At 42.8% G+C, this 19573-nt stretch overlaps 1 pseudogene; it reads right to left on the bottom strand.

Moving 5' to 3' along the window:
• LOC126109496 (uncharacterized) overlaps positions 1 to 19573 on the bottom strand; it is a 63521-nt pseudogene that overhangs the window by 15102 nt on the left and 28846 nt on the right.

Here is a 19573-nt window from a genome sequence, read left to right as displayed (position 1 = left end):
GAAAAACCAAAAAGACCACAAATATAGGTCGTGGAACCGTCTGTCTCTGGACGCAGGTGCTAACTACCCCCTTGAGGGGGATGGACACCTTTTAGTCGCCTCTTATGACAGGCAGGAATACTTCGGGCCTATTCTAACCCCCGGACCCGCAGGGGGGATACTCATATGTCTCATCACTATCAACAGCTACTACTGCATTAATACTGTTAAAGAAATTTGTCAAATTGTTTTCTTCTAATTCAAATTCAGATATTTTACTTTTTGTTCATCTTTGCAGTTTGATAGGGAATTTTGGGCATTTTTTTTATCTGAAAACATTCTACTCACTTCATGTTGTATTCTGGGTACAAAGTTTTGGTACGTTCTATTTGTTCTGCCCCTTCCCCTTCTGATACTACTACAACATGCCCAATTGTAATTCCCATGTCTATTTGCCCCATTTCGCCAGGCTCCGAAAGAGGCTGGTCTTAGTTTACTGGACCATTTCTTCTGTTTTCAAAATTGTTAGTATTGTTTACTTGATTTGTGCCCCCCACTTCCCACTTCTCAGTTCGAAATTCCTATTCTCAAGTATCTGCCTATCATTCTTCTCCTCATTTCTAAATCTGTATTGAAATGTTCATTGAAAGCTCTGTCATTGTTATTCCTGCTATCATCAGGTCTGTCATTTCTCTCACATGCTAAATCCAATTTATCTATATATCTAAGAAATTGATCAATTGTATCATCCACTGTACCCTATTTGGCAACCTACATTTTAGAGCATCTATCTGGATCATTTCATCGAGTGGTTTATCAAGATGTGCTGAAGTTCTTAACTGTTATTCACAAGAAGTTTTCATGTGTCCACTACCTTGTTTGAAATTTCGCCCATTCAAAAATTCTGACTTTATTCTAGCTTGTTTAGTTAAAAATAAAGATCATAAAATAAAGATCATAAATTAAAGTCAAGAGGATTGAGGTCAGGAGAGTGTAGAGGCCATGGAATTGGTCCGCTTCTATCAATCCATCGGTCACCGAATCTGTTGTTGAGAAGCGTACGAACACTTCGACTGAAATGTGCAGGAGCTCCGTCATGCATGAACCACATGTTGTGTCGTACTTGTAAAGGCACATGTTCTAGCAGCACAGGTAGAGTATCTCGTATGAAATCATGATAACGTACTCCATTGAGCACAGCTGGAAGAACATGGGGGTCCAATCGAGACATCACCAACAATGCCTGCCCAGACGTTCACAGAAAATGTGTGTTGACGTGATTGCACAATTGCGTGCGGATTCTCGTCAGCCCACACATGTTGATTGTGAAAATTTACAATTTGATCACGTTGGAATGAAGCCTCATCCGTAAAGGGAACATTTGCACTGAAATGAGGATTGATACATTGTTGGATGAACCATTCGCAGAAGTGCATCCGCCGAGGCCAATCAGCTGCTGATAGTGCCTGCACACGCTGTACACGGTACGGAAACAACTGGTTCTCCCATAGCACTCTCCCTACAGTGACGTGATCAACGTTACCTTGTACAGCAGCAACTTCTGACGCTGACATTAGGGTTATTGTCAACTGCACGAAGAATTGCCTCGTCCATTGCAGGTGTCCCCATCGTTCTAGGTCTTCCCCAGTCGCGAGTCATAGGCTGGAATGTTCCGTGCTCCCTATGATGCCGATCAATTGCTTCGAACGTCTTCCTATTGGGACACCTTCATTCTGGAAATCTGTCTCGATACAAACGTACTGCGCCACGGCTACTGCCCCGTGCTAACCCATATACCGAAAGGGCATCTGCCAACTCCGCATTTGTAAACATTGCACTGACTGCAAAACCACGCTCGTGATAAACACTAACCTGTTGATGCTACACACTGATGTGCTTGATGCAAGTACTGTAGAGGAATGAGTCGCATGTCAACACAAGCACCAAAGTCAACATTACCTTCCTTCAATTCGGCCAACTGGCGGTGAATCGAAGAAGTACAGTACATATTGATGGAAGTAAAATGAGCTCCAACATGGAAATCAAGTGTTTCAGGGAACATTCCTCACACACAAATAAAGGAAAGATGTTATGTGGACATGTGTCCGTAAAGTTTGGCTGTACCTTTTTGTAACACCCTGTATACAATACAATCCAAAATATACTCACTCTGACAGTCACACAGTACAAATGTCTTTATTCTGAATCTACTTTGCTTGGTTGGAATAAATTGCTTAAAAGATAATTGTCCTTTGATCAGCAGGAGACTCATCTATACAAAGCTTGTGATACGGGCGAAATGAATTGCGAAACATCTTACGAACTTTATTTAAAATTAGAATGATTGTTGACAGACTGTCACCTCCAGTACTCGCAGAGTTATCACTGAAGTGCAACATTCTCAGGAGTAGATAAAAACGGTCTTGGAACATAATTTCGCTGAAAACTGGTGTCTTCAAAAGTGTATCTCTGGACCAATAATCACTTAATTTTAACTTCTTAACTTGCGCAATTGTAAGGCAAACAGCAACACAACAACACATTTGTTCAAATCCAATGTCTTTCCATTTTGACAGTCGAGAATTCACAGACTCGAGTGTTTTCTCTGGTGTAAAGGTGAAACCAATTTGTTTCATCTGCAATAAACTGCAACAGTTCTTTAGACATAAATATTAGATACCGACCCAAGCATTCTTTCATTTCTTCTAATTAACATTTGTGTCGTCAAAGTAATGGTTTAACAGCTGAAAATTTGTTTCTTTCCTGTCAAATGTGTCATTTAAGAGTGCCCTTTTCCGAACCGTTTCACTGTTCCTCAGATTCAGAGGAACCGCTGACTGTAATTCTTGCTTTCCCCTCTGATGTAAAGGGCTGAGGACTACAGCTTCGAGAGTCTGTTGAAGACTCATCACTGCTAGCAACGTCAGATAATTCACAATCACTGTCGTTCTTAGGGAGCATATCCAGGATTTCTTTATCTGTGCAACCATGCCAACGTGACATTTCTCACCTAGAAAACAAGAAAACTGACGAAAACACAGGAATCGAAGTCCAATTCTGCAAAGAGGGAACACAGCAACAAAAATATATACACTCTTGAACTACAGTAGACTACTGAACAGCTACTGGAAGAGCAGGGCGGAAAGACAGCTCTGCGTGATTACATGTCTAGGCCCGCCGAATCGCAGCTACCCGAGCGGTGGAAATGGCAATGGTGCGGTAGCGCTGTAGGGAAGATCCAAGGGCTGTGCTTATACACATCAGGCGCACCAGGGGAATGGCTAGGTATCACGTCCCCATCAGTCAAAGGGCTAATGACAGTCCAGCAGTAATCTGCTAAAATAGTAGGGTTCCACTTTCTGGCATACCTCATCTCAAATGTGGCAATATCTTGAAATCGCTCCCCATGTTTATCACTTACAGCACAACAATCTTTGTGAAGAAGTCAAGATGACTATGTAATAAATGCATTTTCAATGATCTGTTGCAACCAAGTTTTTCATAAGATGACAACATGTTATCTGCAGTCTCCGTATAATTTATTGCTTGTTTGTTCCCTAAGAACTGTAAACGGACTGTCTTGAAACACTCCCATGCATGCTTCTCATCACCTTGTTTGATTCCATCGAAAGTATGGTCTCCAGAAAGCTCTCTAATCTGAGGGCCTACAAAGACGTCCTCCTTGACTTTGGCATCACTTAAGTAAGGGAATTTTTGCCTGAAGTATTTAAATGCGTCACCATGTTTATTCATTCCCTTAAGAAAGTTTTTCATGAGACCAGACTTTATGTGCAAGGGCAAGAGTTGAATCTTTTTAGGGTCTACTAGAGGTTCACTCTTAATGTTCTTTATACCTGGTTGAAGAGATTCTCTGGTGGGCCATTCATGTTTACTGTAATGAGATGCATGAGCTCGGCTATCCCATTCACAGAGAAAGCAGCAATATTTAGTATACCATAACAGCATACATAATAGCAGTGCAACCACTTTCAAGTCTCAACAAATCTGCCATTAAGAGTCATACTTGATTGCTTCATGTTTTGGTGCAACTTACATATTAACACCACGCCCAACTCAAGTTGAAGGAAGCTCATTACCAATATGATGAATCAATACAGTTGAGCTTAAAAGCAGTGCTTTTACAAAGAGTCTCCACTCATCAGGGTTGTAATTAATTCTGAGAGCCTTCATTAGACCATTTATGTCTACACTTGCAACAAGACTATCTTGCATGTTAAAAAAGGGAATGAATTGTTGCTCTCTTGTGCGGTAGAATGAAACCTTTACATTGCTTTCCAGAAAATTGAAGCTAAGACTGAGATTTTAGCATGAAGATTGCAGCAGCACAGAGAGCTCCAAATCTCTAATGAGATCAAATAACTCATTTTTGTGGATCATCATTTAACATGGAAGAAATTCTGCATCTTGTGATTTGCATGGTTCAGGACATTCATTCAGAATCCCCATCGGAAGTAATCTCTTACTCTGTCAATGGTTCAAGTACTGGAAATCCTTCTGCATGTAGAACTGGGCGTACGGCAGATGGAATGTTAGGATAGATTGCTGTGTTGTTCTTTCTTTTCTTCTTAGATTCCCTTCTTGATAGGAGGAACCATACAAAAGTAGCAGTCACTGACATGGTTAGTTGGCTCATGCCAAATCATGGGCACTCCAAAGGGCATTGAACATCCTTTCCCATGTATCCAATTCCTAAGGTTGCTGGCACAAGTGTTGCAGATTTTAATCAATGGAGTTATTTGCAGTTTTTGTGAAGCAAATGTCACATCTCCACACACATAGCAAAATGTCTCAGCACTGATAACACAAACTCTTGGCATTTTTGTTCACTTAAATAGCAGTCAACTTCAACAACTGGTACTTAATCTGGAAACAAATGTGCAAAAAATATTACATGCATTAATAAAGTCACTGAAGTTTAAGAGGAGGGAGACAAAAAGATCACTAAAATTGGTATCAAAATGTTTATATCCAAAATATTGCACACAAGTAAGACCATGGACAATAACATGCTTCATTGTCACTAGTTACGACTTCGACAAGCCATTACAATATTTGATTTTAAACTTAAAACAGTGTAAAACGAAAACTAGAGCTAATTTTGAGTTGTCTTTGTGATATTTGCAATCAGCACATTGGAACCGATAGGTAATGGCTATTTTAATTCGATTTACATTTTAATTGTTGCGCAGCATAATAAACGGTCTTTAGTTTACATTTATGTTGAATGTATTACCAAGTACTGTTATTATCTACACTAGCACAACTGAAAATCGTAAATGTTATTAATATTAGTGGTTATAGTGGGTGGATGAAATCTGAAGGTGGTGTGAAGATTTTTCACAGGTCAGTGGATAATACTGTGTGATGTTTACATCTTACCTAGGAGATGGTGTCACAAACGTTTTGGTACCCTTTTGAGTCTCCAAGCCTTGATGATGACACACAATTTGAAAAAAATTGAATGTGTTGGATATGTCCTGAAAAGGTTAGGTTCAGGATTGAGGAAATTTTAAATTCCTCTTAAAGGAAAGAAATTAGCTGATAGTAAGGGTATTAGTAGTCGTGGTCGTGGTCATGGTCAGCTTGCAGACCAAGATATAGATAGGTTCCAGTATTATTATGGACAAGCCATAAGACCGAATAGAAATGACCTTGAGGAAACAAAAAAGGCAGTATGGACTGCTTTCTTTCATAAATCCTCCACAGATGACAACTCATGTCGCGCACTCTGATAGCCACACACTAAATCAATGCCAGGTGGGCAGAGGGCTGTTAATCAAGGTGATACCTACAACCATAAACATTCTTTGCAATTTGCTATAATGGAAGTTACGAGACATATACATAGGGATCTTAGTGACAAGATTAATAGAGCAATATGTACATGGTGGGACTCTTAGTCCACATGAAAGTTTCAAGAATTGTATTGGGAGCAGATACTGAAAACTATTCTAATAGGACTAAATACTTTGAAAACACAGGACAGCATCTAGATCTGTCTTGAGACATGCTTAACTAAAAAGTAGACTACTGTTGTGACTTAAGTTTCAAAAGTAAATGCTTTTTGAAGAAAAACACTTAATTCATTTCCAAAATTTTTGATAATACTTAAAATTGTTCTATGCTGCAATTTATTACAGCACCATCTTTTCAAATGTCTGCTTTAAAGAAAATAGGTTTATATTTTTTCCTGTACATTATTTACACTATTTTGTTAGTATATTCAGTAATGTGTACCTATGAGGTACATAAATAATTAGCATTGCTTACTTGACTTGAAAAATAAAATACAATAAAAAATGTGCAAGTACTAAAGCTGTGGTCCATATATACAAATGTTCCCTTAATGAAGTATTTCTGTTAGAAAATATAAACTTGACTTTTTCCCTTTTTTCCACTATACTTATTTTACTCAGAAATTTACAGAGGTTTTATTGTCATTAGTGATCCTCCCTGAAATTGACGTAAGAAAAATGCAACTGTTACTAACTTTTAGAGAGCTAATTAACACAGAAATGGGACAGTGTGTTGTATCCTCTAGATATTATGTTTCATAACGTTTTTGCGTAAGGTCCAGGTCCCCCTTACCCACTGGGCACCCTTGGTACATGCCCAGGACCCTGTGAGTGCTTGGGGCACTCTAGTTCCTGGCAGCGTTAGTTATTCAAAAATCGAATAACAATGAAAGTGCCGAAAGGAAATGGTTGTTGTACTCACCTTCCAGTAACTCTTGTTTTTCATGCTGCTGCACATTTAACCCTTTTGATGTAAATCTATGGTCTCCAAGTGGATGTAATGATTGGAAGCACATGAATCACATTATTTTAACACATGAAAATAGCCCAATACATATGTTATCTATGATGACGTATCTGGCACATAGTAAAACAGTTGGTGTTGAAATAGTACATCTATGTCTCTTGTCTATGTCTATGTCTATGTCTGGAGAAATTTATTGAAATGGATTGTACTGTTGCAGAACTTTTGACATCGAGAGGGCTTCCATTCCACATTGACAATAAAATTCTAGGATCTTCCAACAATGGAAATTATTCAGGATGTGTGGAATTATTGAGCAAATTCAATCCACTTCTTGCATATCACTTACAAAAACTGGGGAATCCTGTAAAAGTTATCACTTTATTGATCAGCCAATACCTGTAATGAGTTTTCCTGTTCTGTCAAACAGGTCCTAAAAAATTTCAAATGAAGTTAAATTAGCAAAATATTTTTCCATTAGCATTGACAGTATGCCCGATCTGTCTCGTGTTGACCAGCTAACTTTTGTAATTTGATATGTAAAAGACAGTGTTCCTGTTAAAGGTTCTGTAAATTTATACCTATTACAGGCAATAAATCTGAGTATTTAGTAGAAACTACCTTGAATTTTTTAGAAAATCTTGTTACTCTCATAAAAGATCGAGGAGGACAAAGCTACGACAATGCTTCAAGTAGGTCAGCAAAGTATATTGGTCTACAAGCAAGAATCAAGGAGAAATGTAAATTTGCCACCTTTGTACCATAGTGGGACATTCACTAAACTTGGTAGGTGTCCAAGCTGCTGGATGTGTATCACAGGCAACAAGTTTCTTGGAATTGTTCAGAAAGTATACAACTTTTTGTTGAGGTTTATACACTGATGTAATATATTGACAGAACATTTAGGTTCAAAAAAAGTTGATAATGCTCTCACAAACCAGATGATCAGCCTGAGGTGATGCAGTAAGCACCTTTAAAGAAGATCATAAACCAATCATAGAAACTTTGATGTCCATCACAGAAGATACAGAACAGGCAAGAGAAACTGGAGACAAAGCCCTTAGTTTACCCAGAAAAATGGGAAAGCTAGAATTTATTACACTAATTGAAATTTGCAGCTCTATATTTGAAAAAACATAAAACAAGTAATTATCTTCAGAAAGGAACAATAACACTGTACTTGCAACTAATTTCTTTGCTTCACTTCATGATTTTATCGTTAACCTCAAGGATAATTTTTTTATTCAAGAAACTTTTTCTCCATAAAGTAGTGAAGCAGTTAAGATGGGATACAGTGATAATGAGGCTGTGTTGTTATCACTGGAATTATGTTCAGAGAAAATATCTTCTATTAAAATAATTGAGGACAGGGATTTCAGTGATGGCAGTATAGCTAACTTTTGCAACATATTAAGCCGAGAAACATGGGATGAAGTTTTCAATGAAACAGACATAAATAGAATGTTTGATAACTTTCATGGGTCATGTAAGTACTATTTTGACATAGTCTTCCCACTAACGCGACGTAAATTAAAACCAGCCAGAAACCAAAGTTGGATTACTAAGGGTATAAAAATCTCCAGTGCAAGGAAAAGATTTCTACATTTGTATAAGAAGCAAAATAATGTATCATTAGAGATGCAAAATTATATAAAAGAATAAAGTAAGATCTACCAAAAAGTTATGAAGGAGGCAAAGCAAAGGGGAAATGAATATATCCACAAATCAAAAAACAAAACCTGGGCTGCAGCACATCTGAAGAATCTTGTTGAGCACCACCCCAGATAAATTTAGCATCAGCTTTTAACAACTCTTGGAGTGGCCTGGCTTTGATACAAAAGTCTATGATAAAACGACAGTAATAAGAACATAATGTGAAGAGGCTTCTCACATCTCTAATACTTTTAGGAATAGGAAATTCCGTTACTGATCTCACCTTTTCTGGGTCTGGCCACACACCTCCCTTTGACACAAGGTGTCAAGTACTTTGATTTCTTTTGCTCCAAAGCGACACTTTCTTGGATTAAATTTCAGTCCGCCTTGTTTGAGACACTTAGGAATGGCGCTCAGACTTTTTACGTGTTCATAAAATGTCTGAGAACATTGTCATCTAAATAACACACATTGTCCACTTTAGGTGCCTTTGAAGATTATCCATCTGTTCAATAGTTGCTGGTGCATTACAAAAACCTTCAACTCATACAGGCCCTCAGGGATGATGAATGCAGTCTTCTCACTATCAGCCCATTGACTGATTTATTTATTGGATTATCATGCTGTTCGAAACAGGGTAAAGAAAGAGAACTGTGTTTCACTGTTTCTGTTTCCATGTAGTTTTTTTCCCCACTTGGTGGGCTTTTCCCCAGCAGCAAGGGATCCTCACTCTTTCACAGCTTGACGTCTCAGAGAAAACAGTTGCAGCCAGAAGTGCTTCGCCATCATCCAATTAGACATGTCTTACCTACTATTGATTTCATTCTTCTGTTGGTTTTGTGTTCACATAGTGACTCATTGAATATTGAAGCACATTACAAATGGGTGGTTATGAAGTCGACCCATAAATATTGACTGAGATGTAGCATAGTTTGTCCTTACGGAAGAACTGAAAGATGTCCCTGAGAAACTGTGATTCGTATTGCAAAGTGTTTGGTAATACATTTCATTATCAGCAAAAGAACATTAGATACAAAAATTCCAAATCATATTTTCACAGGAGTGTAAGAGAAGCAGCAAAATTGTCTGTCAGATAAATTAAGTTGAATTTGTGCACAGTCATTGTTTCGAAGGAGAGCTTCATACTGAACTCAGTGCCTCCAGTTAACTAAATAAAAGCCCTTGGATTTTAAGGTTTAGGAACATTTACCTCAAGAGGAGGTCTTCATGGCACCTAATTTGTACTTACTGAGATTTAAGAATTCTTTAATATTTTGCCCCACTTTTTCTTTTTTCGTAGTGATGCTGTGCTTTACAATGTGTAAAGCAAGAGCGAGAGCTACCAAAGAAACAAGAAAGCAAGTCCATTGCGATTTGTCTTTTGAGTCCTTCCTATCTGAGGCTATTCCCAGCTTGATACAAAAAAGATTGAGGGACCGATGATGAGTCAGTCAGTCAGTCAGTCAGTCAGTCAGTCAGTCAGTCAGTCAGTCAGTCAGTCAGTCAGTCAGTCAGTCAGTCAGTCAGTCAGTCAGTCAGTCAGTCAGTCAGTCAGTCAGTCAGTCAGTCAGTCAGTCAGTCCCTTCCTTCCTTCCGTACTTTATTTGAAAGTTTATGAAGGTGTGACTGCATCATCTGTGTGAAGTCTGAAGTAAAGTTGCACAAATATTCAGTTACTTAGAAACAAGCACACTTTGAGCAGTTATTACTGCCTGTAAGATGATCAATATACAACATGGACAGTAAAGTTCCAACACACTTCCCTGGGGTACACCTTCAGCCACTTCTTAGTTTTTCATCTGTTTAGTCTCCATCTGATTTTTTTTTTGTGGTTTTAGGGCGCACAACTTCAATGGTCATTAGCGCCCTGACTACTCTAAAAATGCACCGCGAGGCACAAGTTGACAACAACAACTAAAAGGAAAAACACAATAAAAGACAGACGGACAGGCAGAGGATTAAAAAACATCATCAAATGTCCTTAGCGAGGTTTGTCAAATTGATAAAACAAAGAACACGAGCAGCTGCTCGTGGGTCATCCGCTAAAATGGCATCGAACGTATTAGGCAGGTTAAGATCGAGGCGCAGTGTGGTAAGATCTGGACAGGACATTAAAATGTGCCTAACCGTCAGCAAGTGCCCACATGGGCAGAACGGCGCCGGCGCAGCCATCAGCAGATGGCGATGGCTGAACCGGCAGTGTCCAATTCTTAACCTTGCTAAAACGACCTCCTCCCGCCGAGAAGGGCGTGAGGAGGACGTCCAAGCCACGGGAAGAGGTTTTAAGGCCCGAAGCTTGTTGTCGGTAAGTGCAGCCCAATCGGCATGCCACAGCGACACGACGCGCCGACAAATGACCCTGCTAAAATCGGACGAAGGGACACAACAAGAAGCTGTCCGAGGCTGGAGGACCGCAGCCTTGGCCGCGGCATCTGCAGCTTCGTTCCCAGGGATACCGACATGGCCAGGAACCCACAGAAAGCTAACCGGCGTACCGACGTCCACCAGCTGCTGGAGAGAGCGTTGGATCCGGTGTACGAAAGGGTGAACCGGGTACGGATCACTGAGGCTCTGGATGGCGCTCAGGGAATCTGAGCATATGACATAAGCAGAATGTCGGTGGCGGCAGATGTAAAGAACAGCCTGGTAGAGGGCAAAGAGCTCAGCTGTGAAGACCGAACAATGGCCATGGAGCCGGTATTTGAAACTTTGTGCCCCGACAATAAAGGAACACCCGACCCCGTCATTGGTCTTAGAGCCATCTGTATAAATGAAAGTCATGTTGATGAACTTCGAACGAAGTTCCAAAAAACGGGAGTGGTAGACCGAACCGGGGGTGACCTCTTTTGGGAGCGAGCTGAGGTCGAGGTGAACGCGGACCTGAGCCTGGAGCCAAGGTGGCGTGCGGCTCTCGCCCACTCGAAAGGTTGCAGGGAGTGAAAAATTAAGGTGTTGAAGGAGGCGACGAAAGCGAACTCCAGGGGGTAGCAAGGCAGAGACATACAACCCGTATTGAAGGTCAAGAGAGTCATCAAAAAAGGAACGATAAGACGGATGGTCGGGCATTGACAGTAGCCGACAGGCATACCGACAAAGCAGTATATCGCGCCGGTAGGTGAGTGGCAATTCGCCAGCGTCAGCATGAAGACTCTCTACGGGACTGGTATAAAATGCTCCGAATGCAAGTCGTAAACCGCGATGTTGTATGGAGTTGAGGCGGCGTAAGATGGATGGCCGTGCAGAGGAGTATACGAAGCTCCCATAATCCAGCTTGGAGCGGACGATCGACCGATATAGACGAAGTAGGACGGTTCGATCCGCTCCCCACGACATACCACTGAGAACACGGAGGACATTTAAAGAACGGGTACAACGGGCGGCCATATTTGACACATGTGGAGACCAGCTAAGTTTCCTGTCAAAGGTAAGGCCTAAAAATTTGGTTGTCTCCACGATTGGGAGAGCAACGGGACAGAGTCGTAATGACGGTGGGAGAAACTCTTTGTAGCGCCAGAAGTTAATACAGACCGTCTTCTCGGCAGAAAAACGGAAGCCATTGGCGACACTCCAGGAGTAAACACGGTCAAGAGAACGCTGAAGACAGCGCTCCAGGACACGTGTACACTGCACGCTGCAATAGATGGTAAAATCGTCCACGAAAAGGGAGCCTGATACATCAGCTGGGAGGCAATCCATTATTGGATTGATCGCGATGGCGAAGAGAGCGACGCTCAAAACTGAGCCCTGTGGCACCCCATTCTCCTGGCGAAAGGTGTCAGACAGGACAGAACCCACACGTACCCTGAACTGTCGATCCAATAAAAAGGAACAAATAAAAAGAGGGAGGCGACCGCGAAAGCCCCATGTATGCATGGTGCGGAGAATGCCCGCCCTCCAACAGGTGTCGTAAGCCTTCTCCAAATCAAAGAACACAGCCGCGGTCGGGCGCTTCCGCAAGAAGTTATTCATAATGAAGGTCGACAAGGTAACCAGATGGTCAACAGCAGAGCGGCGCCTTCGAAATCCACATTGTACATTGGTAAGTAGGCGTCGAGACTCGAGCAGCCAAACCAATCGAGAGTTAACCATTCGCTCCATCACTTTACAGACACAGCTGGTAAGTGAGATAGGTCGATAACTGGAAGGCAAGTGCTTGTCCTTCCCCGGCTTAGGAATCGGGACAACAATAGACTCGCGCCAGCATGCGGGAACATGTCCCTCAATCCAGATGCGATTGTATGTACGAAGAAGAAAACCTTTACCCGCAGGAGAAAGGTTCTTCAGCATCTGAATATGAATAGAATCAGGCCCTAGAGCGGAGGACCGTGATCGTCCAAGTGCGGTTTCGAGTTCCCGCATGGTGAATGGTGCATTATAACTTTCACAATTCGAGGAGCGGAAGTCAGGTGGCCTAGCCTCCTCTGCCTGTTTGCGGGGGAGGAAGGCAGGGTGGTAATGAGCGGAGCTCGAAACCTCGGCGAAAAAGCGGCCGAAGGCATTGGAGACAGCCTCAGGGGCCACAAGGACTTCATTCGCGACCTTCAAGCCAGAAACTGGGGAGTGGACCTTAGTGCCAGATAGCCGGCGCAGGCTACCCCAGACAACAGAAGAAGGAGTAAAACTGTTGAAGGTGCTTGTGAAAGCAGCCCAGCTGGCTTTCTTGCTTTCTTTAATAATACGACGACACTGAGCACGTAATCGTTTATAATTAATACAATTCGCCACTGTAGGGTGGCGTTTAAAGGTGCGTAAAGCACGTCGACGAGCACGTAAAGCGTCTCTACATGCTGCGGTCCACCAGGGGACCGGTACGCGACGTGGAGAAGAAGTAGGGTGAGGGATGGAATATTCAGCAGCAGCGAGAATGACTTCCGTGAGGTGTGCGACCTGACGATCGCAGCTTGTGAAGGTTTGATCCTGAAAGGTCGCCCTGGAAGAGAAGAGCCCCCAGTCTGCCTTGGAGATGGTCCAACTAGAGGTGCACGGAGTGGGAGTATGCTGCAGGAGATGGATAACACACGGGAAGTGGTCGCTCGAATATGTATCAGCAAGTGCATACCACTCAAACCGGCGTGCAAGTTGGGGAGTACAGATAGAGAGGTCTAAATGGGAATAGGTATGAGATGTGTCCGAAAGAAAAGTAGGGGCGCCAGTATTGAGGCAGACAAGATTGAGCTGGTTGAAAAGGTCTGCTAACAGGGAGCCCCTCGGGCAGGATGCTGGAGAGCCCCAAAGGGGATGGTGGGCATTGAAGTCTCCAGTTAACAAAAATGGTGCAGGGAGCTGAGCAATAAGTTGCATCATGTCTGCCCTGGTAACGGCAGATGACGATGGAGTGTAAACGGTACAAAAGGAAAACGTAAAAGTGGGGAGAGTAATGCGGATGGCAACTGCCTGCAGGCCGGTGTGCAACGTGATGGGATCGTAGTAAATATCATCCCGGACCAGCAACATAACCCCTCCATGAGCTGGGATACTTACCACAGGGGGTAGGTCAAAACGCACAGAGGTGTAGTGTGCCAAGGCAATTTGATCGCATGGGCGTAGCTTCGTTTCCTGGAGGGCTACGACGAGGGGACGATGCAAGCGGAGCAGCAACTTCAAGTCCTCTCGGTTGGAGCGAATGCTGCGAATATTCCAGTTAATAAGTGCCATCGTAAGAAAAGGAAGATGAGAGAAGGGGTCACCTCGAAGGCCGCTTAGGGCCTGGCTTCGAGCGAGCACTGCCGCCGCTATCAGTAGGCGGACAGTCATCGTCCATGGGGTCTATAGGGTCATCGGCCATCTCGGGAGGATGGCCGGGAGGGGGAGCTTCCTCCGCCGGTGAACGGCCAGATGTTCGGCTACCAGCGGTGCGGACAGGCGAAACGGATGACGGCCTGGGGCGGCAACCGCTGGGTGGCGCAGGAGAAGAAAGGCGCCGTGGCGGAGAAGGAGAACTGTGCTTCCTATGCGCCTTTTTGGAAGGACGTTTGGTGGAAGTACCGGTCGAAGGCTGGGAGGTCGAGGGACGGAGGAAGTCTGCACGGGATGGTTCCTTCTTGAAGGCCCGTGCATCTGACTTCGGGGTCTTCGACTTAGCAGAAGCTGAGGAAGTGGCTGGTGTCTGTGGGGTGATGGGAGGAAGAGGAGACGTCGACCGCGCGATCTTAGCACTGGCCGAACGGACGACCGTGGTGCTGAAGGTCAGATCACATGTCTGGGTTGCTACCTCCCGGGTAGTCCGAGGAGAGGCGAGGACAGTGCTGTATTTCCCCGCTGGGAGCAGCGTGGGCTTCCTACTAGCCAATAGCTTGCGAGCAGCCGAGGTGGACACTTTCTCTTTGACCCGAATTTCTTGGATACAGCGTTCTTCCTTATAGACAGGACAGTCGCGGGAGGATGCGGCATGGTCACCCTGACAGTTCACACAACGAGGAGACGGAGGTGGACAGTCACCCTCATGGGCATCCCTGCCACAAGTGACACATTTAGCCGCATTGGAGCAAGACTGTCGAGTGTGATTGAAACGCTGACACTGGTAGCAGCGCGTAGGTGTCGGGACATAGGGGCGAACAGAAATAACCTCGTAGCCCGCCTTGATGCGCGATGGCAGCTTAACACTATCGAAGGTCAAGAAAAGTGTCCGGGTCGGTACAAGGTTATTGTTGACCTTTTTCATGACCCTATGGACAGCCGTCACGCCCTGCTCAGCGAGGAAAGATTGAAGCTCCTCGTCAGTCAATCCGTCGAGGGAGCTAGTATAGACTACACCACGAGACGAATTCAAAGTTCGGTGGGCCTCCACCCGGACAGGGAACGTGTACAAGAGTGTGGCCCGAAGCAGTTTTTGTGCCTGAAAGGCAGTCTCAGTTTCTAGTAATAAGGTACCGTTACGTAACCTGGTACAAGATTTGACAGATCCGGCTATGGCATCTACGCCCTTCTGAATAACGAAAGGGTTGACAGAGGAAAAATCCTTTCCGTCCTCAGATCGAGAAACTACGAGGAACTGTGGGGCAGGCGGTAGTACTTTTGTCACTGTTGGCTGGTCACGTTTCCGTTTTTGGGTCGAAGTCGAAAGCGATGGCGTAGAATCCATTGCGGAGGAATCCCCCATGATTGCCAGCGTCTCCGATGGCGCGCTCCTTCCTTGTGGGGACCCTCTCAGAGGGCACTCCCGCCTTAGGTGAATGTTTACACCTCAGGTCACACCTCCCGAGAAACAGACGGAGGGACCAATCGGCATGGTCAGAAGGTATCAGCTCAGGCAATCACCCCTCCCCGGGCCTGGCCTTTACCAGGGGGTACACGCGTGCCTTACATGTCTACCCAGGGCAGGGAATTACGCGTTACCCCGTCACCGGCTACGCGTGCGAACGCGTGGGTCGGCCTTCAGGCACGCACAGGGAGGAAGGAAGAAGAGGAAAGAGAGAGAGGGAGAAAGAGGACAGACTGTCTCAAACGCCGAGGCGGAGACCAGAGAAGGCAAGGAGAAGAAGGCAATGAGAAGGCAAGGAGAAGAAGGCAATGAGAAGGCAAGGAGAAGAAGGCAATGAGAAGGCAAGGAGAAGTCAAGGGAAAGAGTAAGGAAGACAGTGAGGTGGAGAAGAGCAAAGAAAGGAACCAACAAAAGGAAGGAAGAAACGAGAAGTGAAAAACCAAAAAGACCACGATTATAGGTCGTGAAACCATCCGTCTCAGGACGCAGGCGCTAACTACCCCCGTGAGGGGGATGGACTCCTTTTAGTCGCCTCTTACGACAGGCAGGAATACCTCGGGCCTATTCTAATCCCCGGACCCGCAGGGGGAAGTCTCCATCTGAGAAAACATGCTGCACACTCCCTACTAAGAAATTCTCAGTCTATGTCAGCATGACCACCACTAAGATGTTTATTAGGATCAACCCTGCAAGTGTCGTATGCACTTAGTGGGTCATATGAATGTTCACAGAGTTAAACACCACCACCTTCCAGATTTCATATCTATGCATCTGATGTTTGTAATATAGAAATAAACAAGAATTTAGCAATTACTGATATCCCTTTCAGTGTTCTATCCTACCTTTTCTGTGACAGCACTTGGTCATGCTCCCCTGTGGTAGAATTCCTGCAGGACCTGTTTTGCACAGTGTATACCAACGACACTTCATACACCATTAAGATCATTAATCAAACATATTATTAGTTCGTACTGTCCCTTTTCTCCAAACAAATAAGCTTTTTTATTTATATTGAAACTAGTGACTAAATTTAAACAAATAAATGTGTAATCTGTTGACATATTAAGGGCGCACATCTGAAATGTTTTATGAGTTTTATTTTTAGGACAACTAAACTCTTAATTAGTGAAACACTAGTGAAGCATGAATGCTATATGACAGAAAAATCGTGTGAACTGCTGCTTTTCAATTGCCGAACCCCTCCTCGATGAGGACCTGGTGTGTCAGGCGGGCTGAAATGTAGTACCAGGGGCCAGGTGCTGCTTCCGTGTCTCCAGCACTAGAAAGGTAATGAATTCTCTCTTATACATCTATGTTCTTTCCAAGCAATTTCATGATGCACTTTCTTGATCAAAATGAGCCTCCCAGTTCAAACTTTTGTGGAAAAGTGCCACATATTTGAAGTAAGAGAAGCAATGCTAAGTGACCTCAATTAATTTTTCACTCTGTCTTCAGTGTGTACTTAGATGAAGGTTGCTGGCAGATTAAAACTGTATTTACTGGGACTAAAACACAGAAATTTTGAATTTGTGGACCAAATGAGCTATTAAAGTGCAACTCAAGTTTTCTTCAGTTTTATTTCTGCCAGTACACACAAACAATGATAGTGTTGAAATAAAAATGTCTTTAAAAAGTTTTCCATATGTTTCTGTTCATTTTGTTACTACATTGTGTGGAAGAACAGACACACAAATACTTTTTGTACCGGGAGGGGGGGGGGGAGGGAGGGGGAGGGGGAGAAGCCAATAAAATACATACTTTTGGACTGCAGCCATTCTTGTTCTGTGAGTAACAATGCAAAAGAGGAAGTGACCAAGCAAGGTTCACATGCTTAACTGTAAATACCCTCTTAATTTTATCACTCCTTCAAAATGACTTAGTTCCCTATTTGGCCACATAAGAGCCATGTATTTGCATGATAAATCGAAATGATGTGGAGGAGGTGATGTAAGTCACATCTCAGATTAATTTGTAAATATCGTTACATGCTCAAGATTTATGTTTTATTTATTTAGATATATGGGAGAGTTATTTCGATGTAATACCTTTCACACATTAGAATATTAGAAATTTTCTACAGAATAGAAACATTCATCTAGGAGAAACTTAGGAGAGGTCAAGGAGAAACCTTTTCAATCAGTTTGCTTTAAACTTTTACTTTTCTATCACTGCGTAAGCGGTCAAAAATTTTGATTGCAGCATTGTGGTGTGTGGGAAGCTACCACTTTTGCAAAGTGTGGCTGATCTAAGTTGTTTTAGGACTTTAAACCAGACAAAGCTCATTTTGAAATTCTCATGAACACAGACACTTTAAAACTGCGGAACTGATCACGTTGTGTCTTTTTAAAACTGAAAATGAAGACCAGTGAATCATACTTTTGACAATGGTGTTTACCATTAATTCAGCTTGTTGTGTGTTGAATGGAAGAATGTCTACACATATGATGAACAACAGTGGATTTAACATTGAGTCCAAGTCCAATATGGTTCCCCTCGAGTAGAATAATCTCCCAATATTATATTGATCAAAATACTAACAAAGGAAACCTGCCATCGCAAACCATCAGATTTAGTGGTAAGATGGATTAGTGGATAGCCTGTCAGAACCTCTACACAGATTGAGCATGAAAACATGAAAGTGTACTGAAATGTGAAAAACATATAGTAAAATAGAAACAGTGTACAGTCAAAGAACAAGAACAAGAAGAGCAATGTAGAGCAGGGTGTAACAGCAACATTGTCATCAAATGGTTACAGTGTTGGACTGCCATGCACATGAGCTGTGTTCGAACCTCCCCCAGGTAATTCCACCCCAAGCTAACTGGTGATATCAGAACTTGTACTGACAGTGTAGGGGAAGTTAGAGTAAGAGAACAGCCGTGTGCTGTGACCTCTACATTGTTGTACAGAATCAACCAGTATGTATGTTTCCTGCTGGGGGCTTTCATGTATGATATACCCCAATGGCCATTGCAGAAGAGCTGCAAAACAGAAGGATGCTGGCTGGGTATGGGGGATGACAACCCAGGTGGTATCTGCCTTGACATGGAGCAAGAGAACACTGGAGGTGAGTGACAGTCATCAGATGAGGTGAGTCCAGGTCTGGAGTTTGGGATTGCCACCCTTTGAAAAGTACTTGGGCTACCAGTGCCCCCCCCCCCTCCCCTGGCCTATGTAGGATCCTGCCCATCTGTATAACACACACAGTATGCCCAGGAAACTGTTTTCTTTGATAGCTAGACAACATACATGCAAAAATCATATTAATGGAGTTTGATTATTAGCGTATGGCCAGTTGCTTGCCACACTTCATTGTGAAAAAGGCAAAGTTAAAGTTAAGTATTGTGAATTTGATTACTGTAATAATGTTGTTTGATATATAGAGTTTCCATGAAAGCAGTTATTGTGAATGCAGAATGTAGCTTATTCGTCTCATAACATACAGTTATAAATCAAAGATTTTTGTATGGGAGACATGTCAACTATTATAACTTTTTTCAAGTAATTTAACACATTTCAGCAGGCATTTCTATATTTTTACACATGAACAATTTAACAAGAACGTATGTAACACTCATGGTCATTTTGCAGCTTGCAATCCAATTTATACAATATATTAACAATTTATTATACAATACATAATCATCGATTTTCTTTTCAAACTGACAAACTGTCCTGCAATGTAGTTCACTTAAGAGCATTCAGGCTGAATAATATTGTGGTTATCGCATAGTAGGAAACAGAACATTATATACTCCACTTAATTTTACTGCACGAGTACTATTTTACAAACCAATAGTCTTTCATCAAATATCAGTGAACTCAATTTGGCATTGGTAGTGACTATGTCATTGAAAAAGCCAGTGCTAGGTGCACTGTTAAATATGAAACATATTAATTACTTTCTTATTAGGCTGGTCTAGAGAAGGAACTTGTTTAATGAAATGTGTTGTACCCTCG

This window comes from Schistocerca cancellata, chromosome 12, assembly GCF_023864275.1.
Source record: "Schistocerca cancellata isolate TAMUIC-IGC-003103 chromosome 12, iqSchCanc2.1, whole genome shotgun sequence".
Taxonomy (NCBI): Eukaryota; Metazoa; Arthropoda; class Insecta; order Orthoptera; family Acrididae; genus Schistocerca; species Schistocerca cancellata.
The sequence above is the reverse complement of the archived record's forward strand: the minus strand, read 5'-3'. Positions and strand labels throughout refer to the sequence as shown.